The following is a 26,427-nucleotide window of genomic DNA, read 5'->3' as shown; positions in this document are numbered from 1 at the left end:
TGTTAAATTCTACTGTATGCGCGGTCCGGCACTGTCCGTGCTAACCTCATTCTTGTCTCAGAGATCTCAGACTGTTGTTGGGCAAAACGGAATTTAAAGTCATCTGAGATGGTTACAAGCCTCGGAGTCCCGCAGGGCTCTTGTCTGTCCAACACTCTGTTCAGCCTTCTGCTAAACGACTTGCCCGACGCAGTCGGCGACGCAAAAGTATTTATGTACGCAGATGACATCGCCGCCGTTGTCACCGCACCGGCAACATGCGTGTTGCACCAGAGGTTAAACTCAGTTGCTCAAAAACTTGAGCAGTGGTTCCAATCATACCGTTTGGCTCTGAATAGAGATAAAACTTGTTTTTAAGATATACTAAAACCTTCTCCGAAGCTACATCATATGGTATAAGTATTATTCCGATCGTTTCAGTAGTTTTCACAGTATAACAAAAGGAACAAAACGGCTCTACATTTATTAGTATAGATAGATAAAATGTTAATGTGAGTTTGTTTGACTAAATTGATCATTATAAACAGTTAAGATCTAGAGTATTTTTTATCTATTTATTTATTTTAAAAGTACAATCACATTATACATAATATTGCCCATAAAATCTAGTTTTATGTATTAACAAATCTTAAATGTGTACCTTTGCCAAAATACTTAAAGATATTAAGTAACTGCAACTCTAAACTGCAACGATGCTAGGGAAGGAAAGGATAAGTTCAACCGCAATGAAAGACATTACTATCACCGCTACCATATCTATGTTCTCCTGGTGTATATGTAGTAATACTTCAAGCACATGACGTCAGAATATATTAACTTTATACTCGCGTCATACAAAAGACAATCTCTTCTTCAACTGTGATCGTCTGGTACCAAAACACTGTATCATCAATAATGCTTCCTATTTCATTTCCTCCCACGTTAAATCTTAATATGAAATTATGTGTCTGTCTCCTTTTTAGTTTCGCTTTTTCGTTTCATCGACTTTCAAATCACAATAATGCTAAAGCAGTATTTTCTTCAATAATAATTTATATATATATATTTTTTTTAATGAATTGCCTGAGTCCGTTATTATCAAAGTGTTATGAGATAATTTAAGTGTTAATACCGCTTAGGTTAGGTTAGGTTAGGTTAGGTTAGGTATCAATAATATCTTTAATCAATTAGATTCGTTTTCCAAAAATCTCAGCCCAACAAAATAATAAAATAAAACAGTGTGTGAGAGAGAAGTGTAAACTTTATAAATGCGATGTTCATAATACGAAGTATAATTTTTGTTGTTCCAGTTTCAAACACGACCGTTAGTTGACTTTAGTTTGACATAATACCTACCATACCTACATTTACTTGAACATACTCCAGACTGAAAATAATTATTAAATAATCTGCATGTTTATTTAATCTTGTAAAGGTTTTCTTTCATTTTAGTTTTTATGATTATAATTAAGGTTACACAGAACTCTTCAAGGCTATCCTAATCAAATATTACTAAGTATATTTTTTGTCCCTGCTCAAAGACACATTAATTTTGTAAGATAATTTAAATCGCTTGTAAATGATTTTCTTAGTGATACGATAGATTTGGAATGAAGTGAACGCACTATTAAACAAGAGCAAGCTATTTAATTGTAAATTTTACTGTATGAAACTACATAATATTATATTATTGTAACTAAATTAAGAAATAAAGAAGCCCGCTGAGTTTCTGCGCCCGTTCTTCTCATGTCTGAGGGTTACTTCAAATGGGTTGTAGTTTTTTTGACGTTCTTTAAGTAAATTTCAATCCTATTTCAATAAAAATATTTGAATTCGAACAAAGCCCTTTCAAACCCGTGGAGGCCCGCCACACATCCAGATGTTAAGCAAGGGTTAGAATTTGTGGCGCTTGTTGCGAAAGATTAACTAAAATAGTAATAAAAATGTAACTTTTAACTCAAAATATAATGTAAAAACACAGTTACAATTACACGTGATTTAATCCTTTAAAAAGTGTTTTATTTAAATGTGTAACACTCGCGTCAATCAAAGATTTTTGTTTTATGTAAATAAGAGACGAGACGCGCAGGACGTTCAGCTGATGGTAATTGATACGCCCTGCCCATTACAATGCAGTGCCACTCAGGATTCTTGAAAAACCCCAAAAATTCTGAACGGCACTAAAACTGCGCCCGTCACCTTGATTCATAAGATGTAAAGTCTCATTTAACTAGCACTAGCAGTAATTTCACTAGCTAAGGCGCCCTTCGGACCGAAACACAGTAATGCTTAGTCATTTCTGCTTCACGGCAGAAATAGACGCCGTTGTGGTACCCATAATCTAGCCGGCATCCTGTGCAGAGGAGCCTCCCACTGGTTACCATGTTACCATTATAGCTAGTATCAATACAGTCAAGATTAGAGGTTAGATGAGAGTGAGCTAGCAAAAGTATGTCCGAATAATCTATGAGAAAACATATTATCTTTTACAGACGAAGGTTTCTTTATGGAAGAGGAGCACAAACGACCGTACGGGTCACTTGATGTTAAGTATTCCCCGCTGGCCACATTCTCTAGCAATACCAGAAGAATTTTTTCAAAAAAATTTTCAAAAAAAAAAATTCATTTTATTAAAAAATAGATGTGTCGTAAATCCTATTACTCAACAGCTGAATATCTAAGTGATCAGACAGCCTGGGACTTTATAGCAATAGCAGTGCAATATTGTATATTTTTATTAAAAAGAGCGCAAAAAAAGAATCCTCTGAGAGTTTCTTACGCCGCATCTTCTCTCTCAGAGCACCATTTGTTTCCGAAGCTGTAGTAGTATCTAGTTTATTAGAAATGAAAATAAAGAGATCATAGAATCGATTTTGAGAAAATAAATGCCTTTTATATTTTGTAATTAGAACAGCTAGTACATTAATTATCTAAACAAATCAGCTTGTCAACTGATATTCCTACATATTGTCTATAGAAACGCCACAATATCTCCTCAAGTTCCAGTAAATATACTGGAACCTGAGAGCTGCATTCATTTCTGTAAATAATGCGATTTATTCTTTTATGTCATCTTTCCATGAAGAAATACGTATTGTTTAAATTTGCTTACTCAAAACTTATTAAGAGTAGGACAGGATGCTAAAGTATTATTAACCGACTTCAAAAAAGAAGGAGGTTCTTAATTCGTCGGTTTTTACTTCCGAACTTTCGACGCGGCGAACCGATGTTGATGATTATTTTCTTATTTGAAAGCTTGTGCTTCCCGAATGGTTCCATAGCAATTTGGTCCTGATCTGACAATGGCATCAATGAGAAAACCATAAAAGTCTTTTTGCAATAGGTATGTGTGCGAGAAATGGGCGAATAACTCGATATCGACTCGATATAGCCAACTGATTTCGATGTTTCTTTTTTTTTGGAAACGATGTAGGTACTTCAAAGGTAGTTTGGTGAGAGTTTGGTAAGGTTCTGATTATTGGATCCATGAGAAAGTAACAGGACTCTTCAATTCATAGGAGCAAATTAACGATACTCGGTAGAATCTTTTTTATGCTACCCGCATATTTGAATCACCTACCGTGATATGAATGATCAATGGAACTCTTTAGCGCCTTACAGTAAGTATATGTTCTGTTTTTTTACAAATTATTATTTGTGTACTTCACATACACTAAAGATAAAAAAACTAACATTATGAAACAATCGACTCCATAAAAACGATTCCAAAACGATAGATATAATATGCACTAAAAAGTAATAAATATACAATCTAATTTATTAATCTAATTCTAGTTTTTAATCTACAATTATTGTTATTATTGTTTGGAGTTGAACCGAGATAAAATGATACCGCGAGATCTCATACAGCACGAGAAACAGTTTTAACTCTACAGAAACTGCAATTAGAAAACATTCGTCAAACTCCGTATTCGCCAGAACTTGCTCAAAACGATATTTTATTTATTACGTACAGAACAACGTCTGTGGGTCAGCTAGATGCTGTTATATATTGTAACTCCATGCCTCAAACACGCAAATATAAATACTTTTCAGCTATCCCTACTAATATTATAAATGTGAATGTAAGTTTGTTTGTTACGCTTTCACGCATAAACCACTTAACCGATTTTGATGAAATTTATAACAGAGATAGACAAGAGCTTGCGAAAGGACATAGGCTACTTTTTATCTCGAATAAAAGGCTTGACGGGGGTGCATGTTTGTATGAAAGTTCGTCATTATTAAAGATAAGACCATAAATATTTGTATTTAGGCACTTGATAAGAAATATAAAAATATTTGTTTTGGCGTTTTTAAAATTTAGACTGTGTGTTGGAATGGAAAAGTGGGAATATAGTTCTATAGTTTGTAGCTTATATATATGTATTAACCAGTTTGTAGATTATTATTTGCAAAGTAAGTATATTAAAAAATAAAAAATGCTGCCTAAAGTAACATTTGCATGTACATGAAGTCGCGGGTCAAAGCTAGTATAATATAAGTATACATTTTGGTAGCATAGAGCCTCATTAAGCGACGAAATATTGTCCCAACAACCTTGAGCCTAGTTACACCACCGTTACAACAGCCTTAAACAAGTTCCTTACGTAATAGATGTTAATGATAGCATCTGGCATTCGCTACCGACTTTCATTATAACACTATTTAATAACTAGCTAAGTGTGATTTTAATTGCTATTGCCGTACAAAATAAATAAAAAACTCTCTTATTCAGGTTGAATATTCACGACGACCTGTATAGCCGAGTGGTTAGCGATCCTTACTACTAAGCTAGAGGTCCCGGGTTCGAATCCCGATAGGTGCTAGCATTTATATGATGAATTTGGATGTTTGTTTCCGCGTCATGGATGTATATATGTATTTATATATAAACATCCATGCATTTATGTATGTTTATCTGTATTTATGTATGTTTAAGTAAGTATATTGTATTAAATATATCTTTGTCTTGCAACCCATAACACAGTCTGTATCCCTAATTTGGGGCAAGATAATTTGTATAAAAGTGTGTCAATATTATTATTATTCAATATTTTCTCAAGATTGATTCCTTTAGAATTATTTTTAATGTCATTTAAACTAATACTACTATCGTTTCGGAAACAAGTGGCGCTCTGAGAGAGAACAAGAGGCGCAGGCAACTCTCCCAGCAATCTTTTTTTGCGCTTTTTTTAATAAAATAGACTATATTGTACTTATTGTAATTGCTATAAAATAATCATAATGTAGTCCCAGGCGGTCCGATCATTTAAATGTTCAGCTGTGGAATTCACTCTTAGAATTGTAAGTAATATGTATAATTTCTTAGCTGAAAATGGTTGATTTTTTTCATATAGCTTTTTTGTAGAAAATCTATAAGGCTTAAATTTACAACTTTTTTTTATGAAAATAAAGGATGAGACGAGCAGGACGTTCAGCTGATGGTAATTGATACGCCCTACCCATTACAATTCTTGAAATACACAAAAAATCTGAGCGGCACTACAATTGCGCTCGTCACCTTGAGACATAAGATGTTAAGTCTCATTTGCCCAGTAATTTCACTAGCTATGGCGCCCTTCAGACCGAAACACAATAATGCTTACACATTACTGATTCACGGCAGCAATAGGAGCCGCTGTGGTACCCATAATCTAGCCGGCTTCCTGTGCAAAGGAGCCTCGCACTGGTAACTTAAAGTAGTGCTTGATATGCTCTTTCGATTTCTATAAATTTAGTTTTAGCTGCAACTTCCCAAAAAGACATACAATAGATTGAGCCAAATTAATGTATAATATTGTAGACGTAACATTACTGAAAATGCAGCGTTGAAATATCAGAGTGTGCAATCTTACTGGAGATATTCAGATTCAAAATAATAAAGCAATAGATTGAATCTTGCGCGAGTGAAGCGCAAAAACTGATAACAAATAAATGGTGTAAGATGCCACGAAATTGAAGAAAAATAAAAACAAAAATCCACAAGGTTGTAATTGAATTAGGCTCCGTGTTTTGTGCGTTGCGTTGCAACGTTCACAGGCATTGTAAATAGGGTTGTCAATAGGTGCATCATGGTGTGTGTGGTGTCGCACCAGAATAGCACCACTCCATCTCCTCCCGTGGGTGTCGTAAGAGGCCACTTAGGGATACAACCAACGGAGGATGGGCAGCAGGATCTTTGGTTAAGAGCACACCATTTACTGCGATCGCCAACCCGCCTGCCAAGTGTGGCGATTATGGAAAAAACTTTCAAAAAAATGACAGACACTATAAGACCCCGGTCCGAAGTCTCCGGCGGCCCCGCTCGTTTTGGCCACGGTAGCAGCCGCATAATTGACGAGGCAGGGGGTGCTAAGAATCCCCGGGTGCGGCAGCGCTACCACAAACGATAACACATAGTTCGACGGACTGATGGCAGTTGGGGTAGTAAAGTCCTCGAACGTAGGCCCTCCACAAGATGAACCGACGATCTGGTCAAAAAATCTTTGGGGGAGGAGGGGGAGGTTCTTTCACTAACTATGGCACCCTTCGAACAGAACACAACATTGCTTGCAGACGTATGCTTGTTAGAAAGAAGCGCCGAGCATAGAGCTCAAACATAATACAGGTAATAGAAACAATAGCGTAACTCAGGGTCCGTGGCACTCGATAGTTTTGTCTTCCCAAGATTGCTTAGCGGTGGTGTAAATCGTATCTATGTGTGCGTGGGTTTCGGGTGTTCTAGTATAAAGTTACAGTATTGTTTTATTACTGTATTGAGGCTTCAATATGGCGGAAGTAGCCATGCCTGTTCACGTGTTATTCTCGTTAGCAGATTCTAGATGATGGATTCGCAAATAAATACTGCTCTCATAGTAACGAGGGCAACCTGCTATATTTGAGGTCTCAGATACGAACCGTGGTTTGTGCAACGGTGATTTCTACTTTTTCTCTGAAGAATTTTTTGATGCATCACATTCCAAAGGCGTAAAATCAAATTATCAAAACTTTCGTGAGACATTGTCAATATGAATAATGTGATACTAGCTCTCAGTTGTAAGTGCATCATGGAGAAGCTACTGAATAGATTTCAATTAAGTCTTATTAATTAAGTTTAATTAATCAGACACTTGGTCTTTATCTAAAAAAAAATTATTACATCGTATCATCGTATAACTATTTCAGTAGTAGTAAACCTCAACACATAATCCAGTGAATGTAACTTAAGTAAGCTAATCAGTCTGTCTGTTAATCGCCTTATCTTTTAACCGCAAACGCTGCAGAACTGAATCTGTTATACAATCCTTCAAATCCCCATCGTAATTTAGAATCCATAGTAATGTAACTCCTTTCCGTTTATAAAAACACTCGCATCTATATATCAGAGTTGACAACTTCCCATATGACAGATACTAATTAATTAATCCTAGTAGTGAGGGTTATCACTTTAAAAAAAACATAACATATTGTTTAGATTTACTAGAGCGACATCTCAAGTCGATTTCCTAATATGCAAATATTGGGGTTGAGCAGGTTATCAACTGTAAAGTAGATCCTAAGACGAAGGTAAAATCGAAAACAAACATCCATATTCATAATACAAATATTTACTATTATATTATAAACAATATAATACATAATTGGGTATGTTATTGGTTAGTTGTTTGTTATAGTTCAATCTATTTCCCTTTTATGTTATAAATGAATACTTATGAACAAGTAAGGACACATTTGTCCATTTCAAATCAGTTTCTTGTTAGTTAACAACACTGTTAAACATAGATCACAATTTAAATGCCGCCAGCGTTCGATTCGCTTTAGTTTTACGTAACAATGTGAAAGTTGGCAATACTGTTCATTTTCGTTCATTGTTAGATAGTTAAATGAATCTTAGATCTCGTCCTTGCTTAAATTAAAAGCCCTTTTCTAAACGACAACACGGTTATGTTCGATTTAGACACGCACGGGAGGGGCTCCGCCGTATTTTCAAATTCAAATATTTATATTCAAAATAGGATATGAAATCACTTATAGTTCAAAAGATTTCCCATTCGGAAATGAATGCCTCAGACCTGAATAGAACGGGCGCAATAAAATCAGCGGGCTTCTATTTTTGGATAAAATTTCGATATAATCAATTTTATAATTTAAATAGCCTGACGGAGGTCGCTCCATTCCCAATCTATGGTAAAGTCATTTATATTATAGTAACCTTTACCATATAATTACGATCACAGGTTCAAAGAAGATTCACATTAGTCGTAAAAGTGCAAAGTGGTAAATCATCTTGCGTCAGTCATGTTTAGATTGTTAGGGTCACGGTGATCGATCAAATCAAATCAAATTAAAATCAGGTAGGTCAAGGAAATAGCACATGAATGTCAAAACTTTTCTTATTACATGTACCACAACTTCAGAAAAGGTTGAGATTTAATAATAAAAATGATGTGTGAAATAAAGAAAGTATAATTAAGTATTTATTCAATAAGGTATGTTATGAATCAAAAATTTTACCACCAATTCAGAATAGTTGTGCTTTAATAAGAAGAAGGCGTAAGAAACTCATCACCGCTCTTTTTAATATTTATCTACAGTTTTAGCATTCAATATTATATCGTTGTAAAGTGATGCACAAAAATTACTTGAAAGTTTTAGCTTGTGTACGGTACGTTAAAAAAATGGAAGCGAATAAGCATTAAAAAACCCAAAAGTTGTCGGTTTGATAAAATACCAAAATACCAATTAATATAATTATCGCATTCCATTTGACCGCATTCATCGAAGAGTGGCTCGAACCATCGACGATCAAGTAATCTCTGATCAGCTCGATTCTTTGGCGTTGCTTAGAGATGTAGGTTCTGTCTGCATCTTCGACCGCATTTATCACGAAGAGTTCTTAGAGGAGCTGTTCGTGTTGATTCCAGCGGCCGAATTCCACCTCCGGGCATGAAGTCAAAATGCAAAAACCACCCGAATCACGTTGACGTCGGGTATTCCACAACCGCGCGTTATACAAGATCTTTCTTGCCTTGCACAGCCACTATGAAGAATCAATTACCAGCAGCTGTTTTCCCGAACCGATACGACTTAGGAACCTTCAAGAAAAGAGCATACTCCTTGCTCAAAGGCTAGTAACGCATCTCTTAACCCCTGGTACTGCGGATGTCCAAAGCCGTTTGCCTCACCACTTATAAAAAAATAGTATCCTTGTACATAGGCTCCCAGAAAATGTTCACAACAAATGTATTTGGAATTTCAGAAGAATTGTTAAAAGACGTTTATGTGGTAAAGGTTATTAAAGGTGACTAAGGGCTATAACATAAATGGCTTTCTTAACAACGGAATTGGAACGGAGCGACCGCCCTCAGACTATTTAAATTATAAATTTTATTAAAAACAAGATGTAGCCCGCTGAGTTTCTTGCGCCCGTTCTTCTCAAGTCTGAGGCATACTTTTTCGAATGGCTTTTTGACTTTCAATAAGTGATTTTATATCCTATTTAGGTTATCTTTGAATTTGATTTTAAATACATTCTCCTTTGTGATTCTCTTCTATAAATAAATAATATCCTATTGTGTAATAGTTATTATTAATAATTAATAGTGTAGATAGTTAGTGTGAAAGCAGTCATGGATTGATGGCTACTGATATTAGCTCTACGTTGCATGATCATTGATCGTCAGCGGCGCCACACAGAAGTAATTAATTAGGAAACGCTCCTGTGATTCCTCTGGTGTTACAAGAGAATGTGAGCGGTGGTGATCACTTAACACCAGGTGACCCGAACGCTCGTCTGTCCTCCTTTTTCTATAAAAAAAATTATTGCTACTATATTAGGTCGCAACTTGCTACTATATATATAGAAATATTGTTTAGATTTACAAGAGCGACATCTCAAGTCAATTTCCTAAAATGCAAATATTGGGGTTGAGCAGGTTATCAACTGTAAAGTAGATCCTGTAGATGAAGCCACAACCTGAGAGTTTAACAAAGCAAACAGAATTTTATAACGAAGCGGTACTCGAACGGTTACCTGAGTTGGTTAGAGCACCGGTACGGAACGCCGGAGGTCGTGGGTCCGAATCCCGCATCGTTCATAAAATTTTTGTTTTTCAAATTTTATTTGTGTATTAATCCTAGAAGTGACGGTCACTTTAAAAACATAACATATTAATTAACGATTGTTTAGAATAGCTGTTTGACTTCATTCCTGATGCTGAATTCCACGATCACGCTAGAAACTAATAAATACCACCTCACCATAGATGTGTGGGAAATCAAACTTTGGAATGAGCTTCCTTACGCGATGTTCCAAGTTCGATGCGATATGGGTTCCTTTTACAAAAATTAAGATCTTCCTAAAACGCCGCAATGCTCCTGTAATTCCTCTTCCTTTACGGTATATTGTAGGCGGCGGTGATTACTTAAAACTAGATCGGTACTCGCTTGTTTTTCCTATTCTTTCATAAAAACAAATTTTGGTAAAGCTGCCTTTAAGGTTTTCCCTTCTTCAAATTTCTCAAGTTACTTAAAATTTTATTACAAATAAAAAAAAAATATCTTCAAACCCAAAAGCGCAGGAACTACAGGGCGGAGCACTAGTGTACATATAGTATGTATAGATAAGTTATGCAGTATCTTATTTTATGTAAATTCTACGTTCGCGTCGGTTTCTCGAGTGCGCAACGTTGCATTGTAGCTCGCACGCAATCGCTAGGGTGACCATCAATTAGGTATCATTAATAACATTTTTATGTGACTATTTATAGTATAAATAGATATTCATAAATACTTCGTTGGTATTCAAACAGAATAAAAAAGAAAATGACAAGTGAAGAAAAAGTAGTTTCACAATAAAAATAGTCGCTTATGCGAGGCAACTGTCTGATATGCTTATAGGTTTTCATGGGCTACTATCCGCAACCCGACGACAACATTGCGCCTATTTAGCGTGGTGGGTGGCTAATTTTGCCATCTTATCTCCTAAAGGTAGTTAATCAAACTTCTGATGTCACCCACGACCTCGGGGAGAGTCCTCCGACACCGGTGCTTGTCTGATATACTTATTCTCCGCAATCACGTCTCAACTTTAATATTAACCATAGTGGTTTGTTTTGCAACATGCGTTCGGTGCACTTGAAATAAAAAATGTTATACAATATGATTTGAAATGAATTATTGTGTGTGTAAGCTAATATCTACGAAAATTTAAGTACCAAATATAGTCAATTGTTCTAAAATAAATATAGGTGAGTGGAAAAAGCAAGGAATGTTTCATTATTACTTTCGCCTATCTGGCAAGTAGGTGCAACTTATTATATTATTATTTCTAACGCCACTTTGTGATAAAAAACATCTGTAGCTGTATAGATTCAATATACCTAATGGCATTATGATTTTATAATGTTATATATTATATAATTAAAAAAAAAGTGGCAATCCATGACAAAATAGCCTAAGAAGTAGCGAAATACAAACTCGATCATATTGCTTGCCACCCATCAACCACAACCTTAAAATGGACTGTCTCATGTGACTGTCTTATTATGGATATTTAATGAATTAATATTATTTAAATAGTTTCTGAAAGTTTAAAACGATAGTCACCCTACATCCCCACTTCATAGCCTCCAATGGAGACAGAAGCGTTCAGTCCGCTATTTGAAAGTGCAGTGTACAGTGTTTTGTGTTATATTATGGACAGACTAACATAACATCAGGTATTATTTGCTCATACATATTCTAGAACAATAAATTCAAATTTTTTTAAAGTACCATTTAAAAATCCATATATACATCATAATAAAGTATGAACAAGCCTTAAAGTTGACAATGTTACTTAACATAATATTTTTATACCACAATTTAAGTTTCATCCTAATTACCACCTATAAAATATTTCGCAAATAGATTTTTACTAGTTTGTGAAATCTCATATACTCGTACGTAATTCGAACCGTATTGATTTGACATAACATAATTTTACTTAATTGAACATATGAAAGACACATATTCTTAATTAGTTAACATACAAAATCTTGTTATGTGAAATAATTTAAACTTTCCATACAATATTAATACCGTGAGAACAATTATGAATAACTATTTAGTAGCAGCGTAACAAAAAGGAATTGTTTTGACAAAGGAAACTCTATAATTGCATCTTATTATGACTTTTATATAATTTGAAAGTTTTAATCGAAGGGAGCGTTGATGTCTTTTCTTTGGCGTTTATTTTACGTTATCATTTACACTTTTTACAATTAGAGAGAGTTAATGTTTTATTGTATGTCTATGTTTTAATTATATGTATATCGATAGCACTACCTACTGTTATAAACTAAAACTATTTCAGTTTAGCCAGCACAGGTTGCCTAGAAGAAATCGCTTTTAAGCGATAAGGTCGCCAATTGCTTGCTAATATTATGTATTCTTGACTTATGATATATTTAATTATTATGTGGTGTGCAATAAAGATGTATTATATTATTTAATTTATTCGTGCTGACTCCTTCTTGATAAGACGATATTGGAGTACTTATATCTATCTGTTTCTTATGGAATTGGAGGCAATAAAGACTGGATCGATTTTGATGAAATTTTCATACATTCTTCAGATAAGCTCAGCGAATTATACTGATGAGTTGGTAGCGATCGATATTTAGGTAAAATATGAAATTAAAAAATTGTTGGAAGGAATTAAAAGTAAAGTAGAAGTAATAGAAAAACTGAGTAATGATCAACGACAAATTTTAAAACATAGTTCAACTCGGAACATGATAAATTTCACATTCTTCTCTGAACCTATAGTGAAATTCGACAAGTATAACGCTTACTTAGGAGTAGCCGATCACCTTCCCAGATTACATTGGAAGATAGCTCCTTGAAAACCGCACTGTGGCGGACTGCCACAAATCCAGATGGTGTGGATGCTATCCTAATTTGTGGCGTGTCATGCGAAGGTGGAATTACGCGTCAGGAATCAGGTGAAACAGCTCTTCGGAACGCTCCCCTTGATAAATGTGGTAGATGACACACAATGAGCGTCTCTACGCAACACCAAGTGTCCAACCGTTCACAGACCACTGGGTCCCCCACAATTCGAGCTGCTATGCGTTGCACGCGGGCAAATGGATCGAGCTGATACTGAGGTGCGCTAGACTAGAGGTGACAGCAATACTCCATATGTGGCTAGACCTGATCTTTATGCCCGCTTGAAGTATTGCCGTGCTCTGTTTATGACGCCCAGGTTCTTCGAAGGCAAATGCCTTTGCCCTCTAGATGACCACAGAATTGGCATTCGCTCGAGATTTCGAGACCCAGTATTCCAATACTAGGCGATATTATCAACAATCAAAGAAAAAACTAAAGTAAGACTTATTCAAGATCAACATAATAAGCTGGTATTCGCAGTGTTTTGTCCCAAAAAGGTTTGCTACTCAGCATATTTGTCGGGTATAACTCAACACTGAGTTTCAGTAGGCTTAAGTACCTTAGTGAACCATCCGTCGCGATTACAGCGATTTCATAGGGTTAGGTCAACGGAAAATATTCTATAAATTTTGAGTCCTGTGAGTTTTTTAATACACTTTTTTGCGGCATTAACCGCAGTATTTTTTTAAAGTTAACTTAGAAGTTTGGTTTTTCACAACTTCAAGAGAAAGAATATTGTTTCAATTTCAACTCGATATAACTAGATAGACATACAGAATGACGGACAGATGGACAGAAAAGTGATTCTATAGGAGTTCTGATTTTTCCTTTTGAGGTACAGAACCCTAAAAATGGAATAGATAAAGCCTGAATCAAAACTGCGTGCGTACAATAGGACACATGTCAGAAGTGAAACCTGAATTGTGCATGAACCTCTAAACTGGAAGTCCTGGTACATGTTGCTAGGGAAAGACATGATTTCAACCGCTATGAAAGACATTACTATTACCGCTACCATATTAATGTTCTCTTGGTGTTTAATAACTGCATTAAGTATACGTGAATAAGGTAGAGAACCAGAAGGTCTTATTCACTATTTAAAATATAGTATTAGAAGTCTAGTAGAAGTAATACTTCTTTTGGCGTATTAGGGTAAAATTATCAGAGTGAATTAATACGATTCGCGCGCACATCGACACGCATATTCGACACCCTGACGTTAGCTGGTCAACTAGACCATTTGTATCATACTTCAGCTAGCAAACCTCTTGAAACTCATATGCCTACTGAACCATAACCAATGGACGTTTATGAAATAATACATCACGCCCACGACGTCAGAATATATAAAGGTATACTCACGTCATACATAAGATAATCTCTTCTTCAACTATGATCGCCTGGTACCAAAACACTGTATAATGGTTCCTATCTCATTTTCTCCCACGTTAAATCTTATTAATGAATTTATGTGTCTGCCTCTTATTACTATCACGCTTTTCCGTTTAATCGATTTTCAAATCATAACGATGCTAAAGAAATTTTCACTTCAAAAAGAAAGTAATAATTAAAACAAAGGGCACGAAACGGAAATGATTGACCAAATAAAGATAACTGAGTCTTAACTGTACTAGCTATGCCACCAATGCCAAACTGGTATTCATTATAATATTTGGAGTCATCGTAATTTATTTGAATTCGTTATGATATTTGCATCAACTAAGGCAAGGCAAGTAAATATATTTATTTTAAAATATAAAGGAATTTTAAAATTGATATAGCCACTATAAGATATTGTTAGGTTAACTTATTATGTAATAACTAAAGACAGAATGACACTTAAGTTGGGACTGAATAAATTTATTTATTATTTCTAGTATATTAGAAGTGACATCAAAAAGAATTCTAAAGAAATCAATATTGAGAAAATAAATGCCTTTTATGCCTTTCATAACATGGATGAGACAATTTTTTACGGTACAAGAACTGAGTTGGGAGACTTGATTTTTTTTTTCAAGATATGTATTTGATAGCATTGTTATATTTGTTAAAACTTCAATAGGCATTCCTTCTTCTACAGCTTCAAATGTCAGAATAAGGATTGGTCTCCTAGATACCACTCTACCTAAGAACTTTATTTAAGCTTTTTTATTACGGCAACTATTAGATGCATGTGTGCATGGCATCTCGACACCCAATGGCATCTTTCAAATTTTGTAATATATGCTTCGTGTATTTTTAAATTTAAATTAACAATATACAAAATACTTACTGCTGATATGTGATCCCAGTGTCTTACTTATTTCTTGTAGCATAATTTTTACAAAGTTTTACTACGCAACCCGGCATTTCAGTTTCGATTATTAACAAAGTTTTAAAGAACATATGGCATGTCAAGGGCACATATTGTTCGAGACTGACTCGAATTCGCCCATCTGTGCGTAAGTTGCCGCACTTAGCGGCTACGCTTGCGGTATCTAGTTGGAGCACAGCAGAGACCAATCCTTAATCTAAGTATGTTTGCATGTATAATTTAATGTTTTGTTCATTATATATTCTCAAAGAATTAATAAAACTACAATACATAAACAATCACGAAGGCGCTCAACTGACGGACGTTAAAGATTACTTATAGTTGTTACATAACGTCTCGTAAGACGTTTTAAGCATTGTAATTCGCAGTTCTGACTATATCAGTATTGACTGCTATGTTGTACCGAAAAGGAGGACAAACAATTATTAGTATATGGATACCTCATGGAATCTTTTTTCGAGAAGAGGAAAGTTCGTTCCAGATTTATCCTGAAACACCTGCCGACAGACTGGCGCACTAAAACCTCCTTTATGCTGAGAGCTCAAAAGCTTTTCCAGTAAAGCAGAGCAGGGGCTGTGAAGGCCAAATCTTTAGCTCACAGGTCAGGGGCGTCACGAAAGGAGATTTTCGAGGATCCTTTTGAACTGACAGATTGCTCTATATCCTTGGACCGATCTAATATATTTGCCACTCACAATCTCTTGCAACAACAAAAGATTGTCAGGAAGCTATGTTATTATGTCATAAACAAATAGATTATAAATTTTGTTTTAATGTGATGTTTACATAAACAATATTTACTTACGTAGGTATGTTAGAAAAGGCGTAGGAAGTAACGAATAGTTAATAATAATGAACGTAATGACCGTACTGGCATGGTTATGTTCCTTACGTCGAGGCAAACCACTAGAATAAGCCGAAGGCCGTACTTTCGAAGCCTATTTTTCATTATTAAGTGTAAAGTAGAGCGATATAGGAAGTGTAACCGGTTTGTGGCATAACTGTTTCAATTTTGCAATAGCATATTTGCTATTTTGCAATTTTGATATTAAATATATTATGCTGCGTTCTTTGACTTACTATGGATTTAAGAAAAATGTCATTAAATCGCCAGAAAAACATATTTGCAGAGCTAAATATGTGGCCATTATTAAAATTATTACTTACTGTAATTAATAGGTAAAATTAAACAATGGTAGTGCAGTGATATCAAAATGGTAAAAGGATTCGTGGTCAGTGATTTCTCGACTCGTTTGTGTGTGTGTGTGTGTTTGTTTGTGAATGTGTGTGTTTAATTTTAGTTAAGTAAGTCTTTGATTGCTTAGGATGAGCAGTGGTTTGATTTCTTACCTCAAAATTGCTTAGGGTGTAGATAAAGTGTTTTCATGGATCTTATTGAAAAGCTTAGAGAGAGCAAAGTGACGTATAATAAAAAATTAGACTCCCAATTGCCTATTAAAAGTTCGTCTAAATTGACTGAGCGGCTTGTATTTATATCAACATTACCTTACCCTGATAAAATAAAAACATTAATTCAACTTAACACTTTATTTCCTGCCATTTATGTATATTCTTTACGCTCATTAAAAGAAGTAAAACTACGTCACGAGTGAGACCTAAATTATGATTATTTTATTTCTGGAAGAATTTATTGGACTCTTTATTCTCTCCCAATGTCGTGTATTTCCAAAGTAGTGATATTACTTTATTGACATAAAAAAATATTAAGACTGTTCATATAAGAGGAGGCAAACAGGCAAGAACATCTTAACGACATCTTAGTCCAGCAGTAGACGTCTTCCAGCTGATGATGATAATGAAAAGGCCAGAGAGTGATGGATGCGGCCAATTGTCTATGAACAGCCACAGCACCAGTGATCAATAGATGAGATGAAGGCCTTTGATTTGGGAGTATGCCCTTATCTTGATGATCCCTTAGTAGTATTGGTTTGGAAAATGCAGCCGGTAATCGATTCCACAAAATGGCTGTTCGAGGCAAGAAATCACTCGCAAAATACGCGGGTAGTAGTATTGCTCTGGCATTCTACAACATCAGCATGATGCGGATCGATATTCGCATTTTCACGTAATGGTCGGTTTATCAACCCGAACAACTCCTCGGAACACTTCCCGTCTTTAATAATTTTATGCCACGTCCTAAGCAAATGTTACCAGTGGGAGGCTCCTTTGCACAGTATGCCGGCTAGATTATGGGTACCACAACGGCGCCTATTTCTGCCGTGAAGCAGTAATGTTGCGGTCTGAAGGGCGCCGTAGCTAGTGAAATTACTGGGCAAATGAGACTTAACATCTTATGTCTCAAGGTGACGAGCGAAGTTGTAGTGCCGCTCAGAATTTTTGGGGATTTTCAAAAATCCTGAGCGGCACTGCACTGTAATAGGCAGGGCGTATCAATTACCATCAGCTGAACGTCTTGCTCGTCTCGTCCCTTATTTTCATAAAAAAGAAATTATTGAGAGTCTTATATTAAAAGGAGCCAGTGAGAATCTTACTCCAAAAAGCGGCCAAGTGCGGGTCGGACTCGCCCGTGAAGGGTTAACACAATATAAAAGCTCTTATACTTCGTTGTAACTTTGATCGATGCTATAACGATATTAAATAATTATGACGTATTAAAAAAACTACTAACTAGATCTCGTTCAAACCTATTTTCGGTGGAAGTTTGCATGGTAATGTACATCATATATATTTTTTAGTTTTATAATTCTCTATTTTAGTATTGTAGTCTAGTCTTGGAAGTGTCTTTCGCGTAAACTATTTAGTTTAAAAAAAATGATATTAGAAACCTATATCATTTTTGAGGACCTATAAATAAATACCCCATACGTATGGGTTTGATGAAAAAAAAATTTGCGTTTCAGTTCGAAGTATGGGGAAACCCCCAAAATTTATTGTTTTTTTTTTCTATTTTTTTGTGAAAATCTTAATTCGGTTCACAGAATACGATATCATATTATTAATATATACTTATCAACTTTCAACAGTATAGTTCTTAAAGTTTCGGAAAAAAAAGTAGTTGTGTCATACGGACGAACGGTCAGACAGACATGACAAATCTATAAGGATTCCGTTTTTTGCCATTTGGCTACGGAGCCCAAAATAGCCTCGAGGTCCAATGGAACTATAAAAATGTTTTGTGTCAAAAAAATTTCGTTTAATTTATTTGCTTGGAATGTAGAATGTCATGTTACAAAATAATCAATTAAAAAGCAATCTCATTACTAATCACTTATAATTAATAAATTGTCATTGCAAAATCATTAGATGCACTCAGCTTACTTTATTAGTTTAGTTTAATATAAGTGACAAGTGAAACAGTACATTGTTAATATTACTCTTATAATTAATTGTTTACTTTTTGAAGGTAAATTATACATTTGTGTTTTTATTCATTTGTATTATAAGTTTATGGGATAAAATTGGTTTCGGTTGGTGTAAATAAAGAAAAGCAGTGGTCCAAGAATAGACTCCTGTGCTACCTCATGTTGTGTTGATTCTCAGGAGATACCCCGTCAGTAACATCGACTTTCATAAATTCTTCTTGTTTAAATTGTAAATGATAAAATCGAGCACAGCCCCTTTTATGCCATAGTAATATGACTTTTCGACCGGTGTACAATATCAAAAGCCTTGGACAAATCACAAAAATACAAAGATGATATCTCCCAGGGTTCAAAAATCTTCATGAAGAGCATAACACCTGGACCCATATTTATATGGTTTTTAATAAAGTCAACCCGTTTCATATGATGGAACTTAATATCCTTATAAATTGGGTGTATGTATACATTTAACAAAATTTATTGATTAACAATTATACCTATACCTCATTATTTTTTTAACATTAAAGCAAATAAATTATTTTTAAAAGTGCAAGGTTTTCTAAGCCTTCTTGTTGCTATGAACTATGACGTCCATTTACTGGCGCACCACGCCAAAATGGCAGACATTTAAAGAGTCCGCATCGATGGCTATTTTTAATAATTTCTTTAAGTAATTTGAGTTACTTATAATTCTTTTTTTAAATTTAAAATTAAAAATATATTATACCTATTTGTTGGAATACGAACGAGTATAAGTTTTCCTTTAAACATCTCTAATAATTAATGTCTCTAAGATGCTCTGTAATGTAAAGCTTAAAGAACGCAAACTTTGTTTCAGGAAGTAAATGCTCGCTGAAGATCAAAACCACGGTGTCATAAGAACAATATTCAAGTCAATATTAGACATTATTATTTTGTATTTTAAATTTGTAACATACGCAGTTGTAATATATTTATTATTTTATTACTTTGACTATTATTTTGGCTAGTGAATGTTATGTGAAGTGGTTGTGTAGTGACACCCGTTTGTTCTAGGAACGCGATTATTGGTGAGTGATTCTAGTTATTTTTATACGCTTTATATTAGCTTCACTTGTATGTTTGTATGTATGTTTGTAACTAACTCCTTTAGACGCGATTTAGACCTACTTTAAACGGCCAGATTTCATTCAAACTTTGTAGATTTATCGAGGACCGATGACAATACACTAATTTGATAAGATTGGTCCATTATTCAATTTTCAAACTAAGATTTTTGTCAATTTATATAATTTTTATCTATAGCCGATAAGGCAGGAATTGATGTTAAAGTACTTAATAGTAAAAAAACGCTTTTATAGAAAATTTAACTAAAAAATTAATAATAGTTTAAAAAAACTAAAAAGCACGCTATATATAAAATTCAACTAAAAAATAGAAAATAAATTTAAATTGAAAATAGTGTAAAAAAAAATATTTTATTGTAAAAAAAGCGTGGGGAAGCACCCCACGCTTTTTTCTTTCAAGATATTATTAAAATAATAATTCTTCTACACCCTACGCTTTTTTTACATTAATATATATTTTTTATACTCTATTTTCAATTTAAATTTATTAAAATTTATTTTCTATTTTTTAGTTGAATTTTATATTGAGCGTACTTTTTAGTTTTTTAATTCTTTTCGTCTTTTTATGTTCTTATTATTAGAGTTGTATAAGTTCAATGTACTGAGAGCGCGTATTCGATTCGCGATGATAACGTCATGTTTTTGAGTTTTTTCCAGTGCTGCATTGAACGATGAACGATTTAAGAAAGTTTAAGTCTTGATTTAAGCATGCCCTATAGAGTAAAAATATATTTTTAATGTAATTTTTTTAAAGTAATTTCAAACCCATGTGTTTTACGAAAATATACGTCAGAGTTATCCTTCAGGACGATTACAACAATTGAAATGCTATAACGATTTATTTTTGCGTTTGTGCAGATGAACATATAAATAATATGCAAATATTGGGGTTGAGCAGATTATCAAGACTAAAGTAGATCCTGTAGATGAACAAAGCATACAAGATTTTATGACGTCACTCGAACGGTTAGCTCAGGTTGGTTAGAGCACTGGCACGGAACACCAGATGCCGTGGGTTAGAGTCCCACATCGTTCATAAAATTTTGTTTTTCAAATTTTATTATAATCCTAGAAGTGAGGGTTATCACTTTAAAAACATAACAAATTGGTGAAACCTAGCCAGTTTTAGAATTAATGATTATTTTGAATTGATTATATGATAATATTGTTAAGGTGAAGATTCTAGAACGTTAATAAAATAATATAATATATAAAATATAGTCTGCAAGGTTAGCAATAATTAAAATCATCAAAATATAAATACCACGGCAACCTTTATAGCGTGGAAATTTTGTGATATTAAGTTTATTTATTAGTTATTTATTATAATATATATGCTTTTATTGTATGGAAATTACGAAATTTACATAATGTGACAGAAACTCATATGTTTTGTTTGTCATACGAATAAATAGACAGGTGGGTTTTATATCATCATCACCTTTATCGCTGATGATTGCTTATTTTGAGCCTTATAGGAAATTCTGACGGGTGCAGTGTGATATGGTCAGGGTTTTTGTGGACATAACGCCGTTGCATATTTTGTGTTGTATAAAAATCAAATTATCTTTATTGAATTAGACTTAAATAATGCGCTTTTAAATCTACCATATTATGTTCGGAAAAAGTAGAGTTCCTCAGAAGAATATACAAGAAATTCAACGGCCACTCTTTTCAATCAATAGAGTATTTTACAATGGCTGTTATATACAAAATAAATTGGTTTGTAAGGTGCTGCATCCAATATATGAATCGTGTTCAAAGTTAGTTAAAAGCGTTCTTAATACGCTTAAGAGTACTAAAGAATAAACTGTATAAATATTATCGTTTATTAGATTCATCAACCTTTAGAGTTTGAATTCATTTTTTGTGTATAAATAATACCTAGTTATGTTTATTGCGGCCACTTACGATGTATTTTATTTATTTGAAACCGATATTTCAATGCAATTGCATGAATCGTGGTCACGGCAGAACTGCGGAGGCGGCGAGAAACTCTTGACAAATTACATTACTTTGACACTAATAGTACATCAATCTTTGTTTCAAGTTGTTAGTACTCGTTATTTTAATAACTATCTCAAAGTACCACTATTATAAAAGTTTAATAACATATATATAAATAATATTGTTAATGTTAAAGGCTTATAAATCATTATCACAGTGTTGTGATAATAACAATGTTAACACTAGGAGCGAACATGAACTGGTTATGCTTACTACTCAGCTAAGTCAAATTAGTAAGTCTTTTGTGGGCGATGTATATGCTTTTACAACATGATCCCAGAAAATGTTCAAAACAAGTGACTTTATTAATGATACCACAGATTGGAAATGGAGCGACCGTCCTCGGTCTGTAACATAATATTTTTTTACTATCGATATTACATTGTAAACAGATTTTAATGAAATAAAAGAAACCCGCTGAGTGTATTGCACCCTATTTTCTCAAGTCTGAGGCATACTTTACCGAATGGGTGGTAACTTTTGATGTGCAACAAGCAAGCAACAAAATATTAGAACTTTAAAGAGTCCCTTGCCTAGTTTAGTTATATATGTTATATTACTCTGTCTAAAACATTAGAAATTCCTCGTATAGGTAATTTATTATATTGTCACATAAACCTTGACGAAAACACGATTTTAATCTGAAATTGATTAGTTATTAGTGACATGATTGACAAAACTTATTGCTTACAATAAGCAATAAGTTATGTCACAAAACTGTTTATTTAATTCTTAATTTGCCAAGAGTTTTGTGCCAAATTAATCTTAAACAAAAAAGTACAAGTTACATTACGTATTCCTTGTCAAACATAATCAACGCTGTAATGTATGAATTATTTTATGAAATATATATATTTTATGACAGTGAGGGCTGAGATGAGCAGGACTTTCAGCTGATGGTAATTGATTTGCCCTGTCCTTTACAATGCAGTGCCGCTCAGGATTCTTGAACAAACCCATAGACTGTAAGCGGCAATTTAATTGCGCTCGTCACCTTGAGACATAAGATGTCAAGTCTCATTTGCCCAGTAATTTCACTAGCTACGGCGCCCCTCAGACCGAAACACAATAATGCTTATAGAATACTGCTTCACGCCATAGATAGGCGTCGTTGTGGTGCCCATAATCATATGCAAAGGAGCCTCCCACTGGTATATATAACGTGTTACAGCAATTATTTAAATATTTTACTTATTGTTCATATCTCTGAGTTCGAGAATTGGGTAATTTCTTATTTTAAGCTGTATTTTTTTTTATAATATTGACACTCTATATGTAAGTTTTTAATAGATATATAGAATATTAGTGTCCGCTCTCACCTCAGATATTGAAATAAATGTCTGTCATGGTAGAAATCTCCAGAAATATTATTTGCAAATTGATGTTAAATCATCAAATTGAAATTCAAATTCACATTTATATATTTTTATTCAAAATACGATTAAGATAGAGATTTAAATGTATCCCTAAGAAAATTTATGCCTCTGTAAATTTATGACTTGAGAAGAACGGACGCAAATTACTCACTTTCTTCTTTTTTTATATAAAATTTCGTGACAGTAAAATTTACTATTTAAATAGCCTGAGGTTCGCTCCATTCCCAATCTGTGGTATCATTAGGAAAGACATGTAATGTTATAGTAATCTTTACCACATAAACCTTCATAAAACTATAACTAATAATAATAATTTAGAAGAGGTGTGCTAGCGTTGATGTCTTTTGTAGGATGCAATGATATATCAATAATTAAACCGCTTTATGATTATACTAAATATATATATATTATATATTATATTAAATTCACTAAAATTTTGATTAAACGGAATGGCTTAGTCCTTACTTAATAATACGGCTTTACTCACGGTTTATCGGTGTGAGTGCCGACTAGATTCGGACCATTCGGAGGTCCTTCATCCAGGGTAAGTGTAGTGAGTTCGTAATAACGTCCCGTCTCTTACTCTAAACGAACTGTATTAATAAATAAGTAAATAATGTCTCACGAAAGTTTTACAGACTTAGTCTTTTATCAAAAACCCTAAAAAACTGAGTGGCACTACAGTTGCGCACGACGTGATGTTGACGAGACGAGCAGGACTTTCAGCTGATGGTAATTGATACTTCCTGACCATTACATTGCAGTGCCGCTCAGGATTCTTGTAAAACCCATAAAATGTAAGCGGCAATACAATTGCGTCAACTTGAGACATAAGATGTCAAGTCTCATTTGCCCAGTAATTTCACTAGCTACGGCGCCCTTCAGACCAAAACATAGTAAAAGCTTACACATTACTCCTCACGGCAGAAATAGGCAATAAGAAACATTTATTTCATTTGCCTTATATCCTAAATAGGATTATAATTTCCTAGTGCACTTTATTGTTTCTGTTCAATGATGCGTTATAGTTTAACACTAAATATTACCTAATAACATAAAAAATTTAAATATAAATCTGAGTCAATACCTATTTAAAAATTATTATTCAACCAAAACAAATATTATAATTATATTTACAATACTATGACTACATAAAATTACGTGGAAGCTCGATAGCAAGGCTGGTTCGTTGACCGAAATAGCTGCCAGCGCTTGGGTTTCCAGTAGCCTAATTGAGGCGCGAATATAGTATTTTGAACATTCTCTGCGCCTCTGGGCCCCACGGTTCAAGTGTCTCAACACCAAACGGCACAAAGATGTATGACTCACTGACACCAACATATTTGCGACGCTTGCTGTCTTCGGCAGTCGAAGCAGCAGCCACAGCACCACTTGGCTGACGGAACTTGGACATAAGAAGGAGCCAGAGTGTCGTATCATAATATTATATTATATCATAATTCCATAAAATGTGTATATTCCATTGAAACTTAAAGGCCGTGTAAATGTACGGTTCATTTGATGTTAAGTGATCACTGTCGCCTACATTTTCGTGCAACACCAGAGGGATCACAGAAGCATTGCTGGCCTTTTAGATAAGTATTCGCGTTTTTTTGATGGTAGCCATATCGTATCGTCCTGGAAACACCGCACAAGGTAGTATATTTACACCGCACATGGTGGTATTCTCACCAATTTTGTTTTTGCTGTTGCCGCCGATTGTCACAACGCAATCGTTATACCCGTTTCCAAAATAAAATGTATAATTTACATAATAACTGCATTACTGAATCGCAGGAATAGTTTTGTAACAAATATTTGGTCAAATTGATACAACGATAATTAGCTTGTTCAATGAAGTAGAATATGTTTGTAATGTATTGATTTATTGTATACTTACTTGAATATTTTAGTTTCAATAGAGTCTATTAAGGACTCACCTCACTCGAAGGAAGAGAACACCCAACCCTGAGGTTTTTACGTCTCGTAGAGACAATAAGCACCTGAAAGGGGTTTTCTCGAAGTTTACCTGAGATAATGCAAGAAAGAGATGCATTGCCATCTTTAGGGTGGGAGTATGCTCTTTTCTTGAAGGTCCCAAAGCATATCGGTTCGGCAATACAAAAAGGTTAACCGTACGCCGCATGATATAGAAATATACCCCTCTATCCCAGTGGTTAGTGACCCTGCCTACTGAGCTAGAGGTTCGAATCTCTGTAGGTGCAATCATTTATATGATGAATATGAATGTTTGTTTCCGAGTCATGGATGTTTATATGTATTAATGTATGTTTAAGTAAGTATATTATATTAAATATATCGTTGTCTTGTACCCGTAGTAAAAGCTATGCCTGGTTTAGGGCAAGATAATTTGTGTAAGAGTGTGTCAGTATTATATAATATCTGAGAACTGAAAAGCCTGATATTTTGTATTAATGTACAAATGCTAACAGCCACTTTGTGGAATCCATTACTGGCGGATTCCCGAACAGATATGACTTAGGGACCTTCAAGAAAAGAGCATAGTCCCTCCTAAAAGGCAGGCAACGCATCTCTTACCCGATGTGTTGCGGATGTCCATGGGCGGTTGCCTCACTACCTCCCATAACGTGAGCCTCTTGCCCGTTTGCCCCCTCTTATATAAAAAAAATAATTAATTTAACTCATGTTAATTCAAACTCAATTCCGGCTGAATAGGACTCATTGTTTGTAGTAGCATTGTTGAGTGACAATATCGGAACAGAAAGCCTCTATAAATGTAAAAGTCTTGGCCCAATCGGTGATGTAATGCAGAGAATCGATTCGACGCGGGTTGTGTTATGACCTCCTAGTAACCTCTGCTTCATATTTATGGCTTTTTTTATTCATCGTTAGGAAACTTCTGTTTTATAAGTTTGCGTATCGTGTGCATACTTTCTACTGATCTTAAATGCAAACAAGAATGGCGCAATAGGTAGAAATGTGAACTTTAACCGTAGAGCTCCGGTTCAATCCTCGCTCGCAACTTACCAATATGTAGTATTTTACCAGTGGGAAGCTCCATTGCACAGTACCTATGCCGGCTAGATTATGGGACCACAACGGCGCCTATTTCTGCCGTGTAACAATAATATGTAAACATACCTGTGTTACAGTCTGAATGGCGCCGTAGCTAGCGCAATTACTGGGCAAATGAGACTTAACATATTATGTCTCAAGGTGACGAGCGCAATTGTAGTGCCGCTCAGAATTTTTGTTTTATTCAAGAATCCTGAGCGGCACTGCATTGTGATGGGCACGGCGTATCAATTAGTATCAGATGAACGTCCTGCTCGTCTCATGCCTTATTATCATTAAAAATAGGGACTGTTATTATTTCCTACATAAGTAGTTTAACTTAATTAACT

At 34.5% G+C, this 26,427-nt stretch overlaps 2 protein-coding genes across 3 annotated transcripts in view; both read left to right on the top strand.

Annotated features, from left to right (window-relative positions):
* LOC126968316 (zinc finger protein 675-like) overlaps positions 1 to 20,260 on the top strand; it is a 288,679-nt gene extending 268,419 nt beyond the window's left edge. Inside the window, exon 3 of the transcript XR_007730183.1 lies at positions 20,251 to 20,260. The gene's annotated coding sequence lies outside the window, so the exon portion shown is untranslated. The remainder of the gene's footprint in view (positions 1 to 20,250) is intronic.
* The window catches only part of LOC126968301 (cell surface glycoprotein 1-like), a 64,281-nt gene continuing 49,450 nt past the window's right edge, over positions 11,597 to 26,427 (top strand). Inside the window, exons 1-2 of one of the 2 annotated variants that reach the window (XM_050813214.1) lie at positions 11,597 to 11,681; positions 19,391 to 19,601. The gene's annotated coding sequence lies outside the window, so the exon portion shown is untranslated. The remainder of the gene's footprint in view (positions 11,682 to 19,390; positions 19,602 to 26,427) is intronic. The other variant, XM_050813215.1, reaches the window with a different exon arrangement.

This window comes from Leptidea sinapis, chromosome 15 (genome assembly GCF_905404315.1).
Source record: "Leptidea sinapis chromosome 15, ilLepSina1.1, whole genome shotgun sequence".
Classification (NCBI taxonomy): Eukaryota; Metazoa; Arthropoda; class Insecta; order Lepidoptera; family Pieridae; genus Leptidea; species Leptidea sinapis.
The sequence above is the reverse complement of the archived record's forward strand: the minus strand, read 5'-3'. Positions and strand labels throughout refer to the sequence as shown.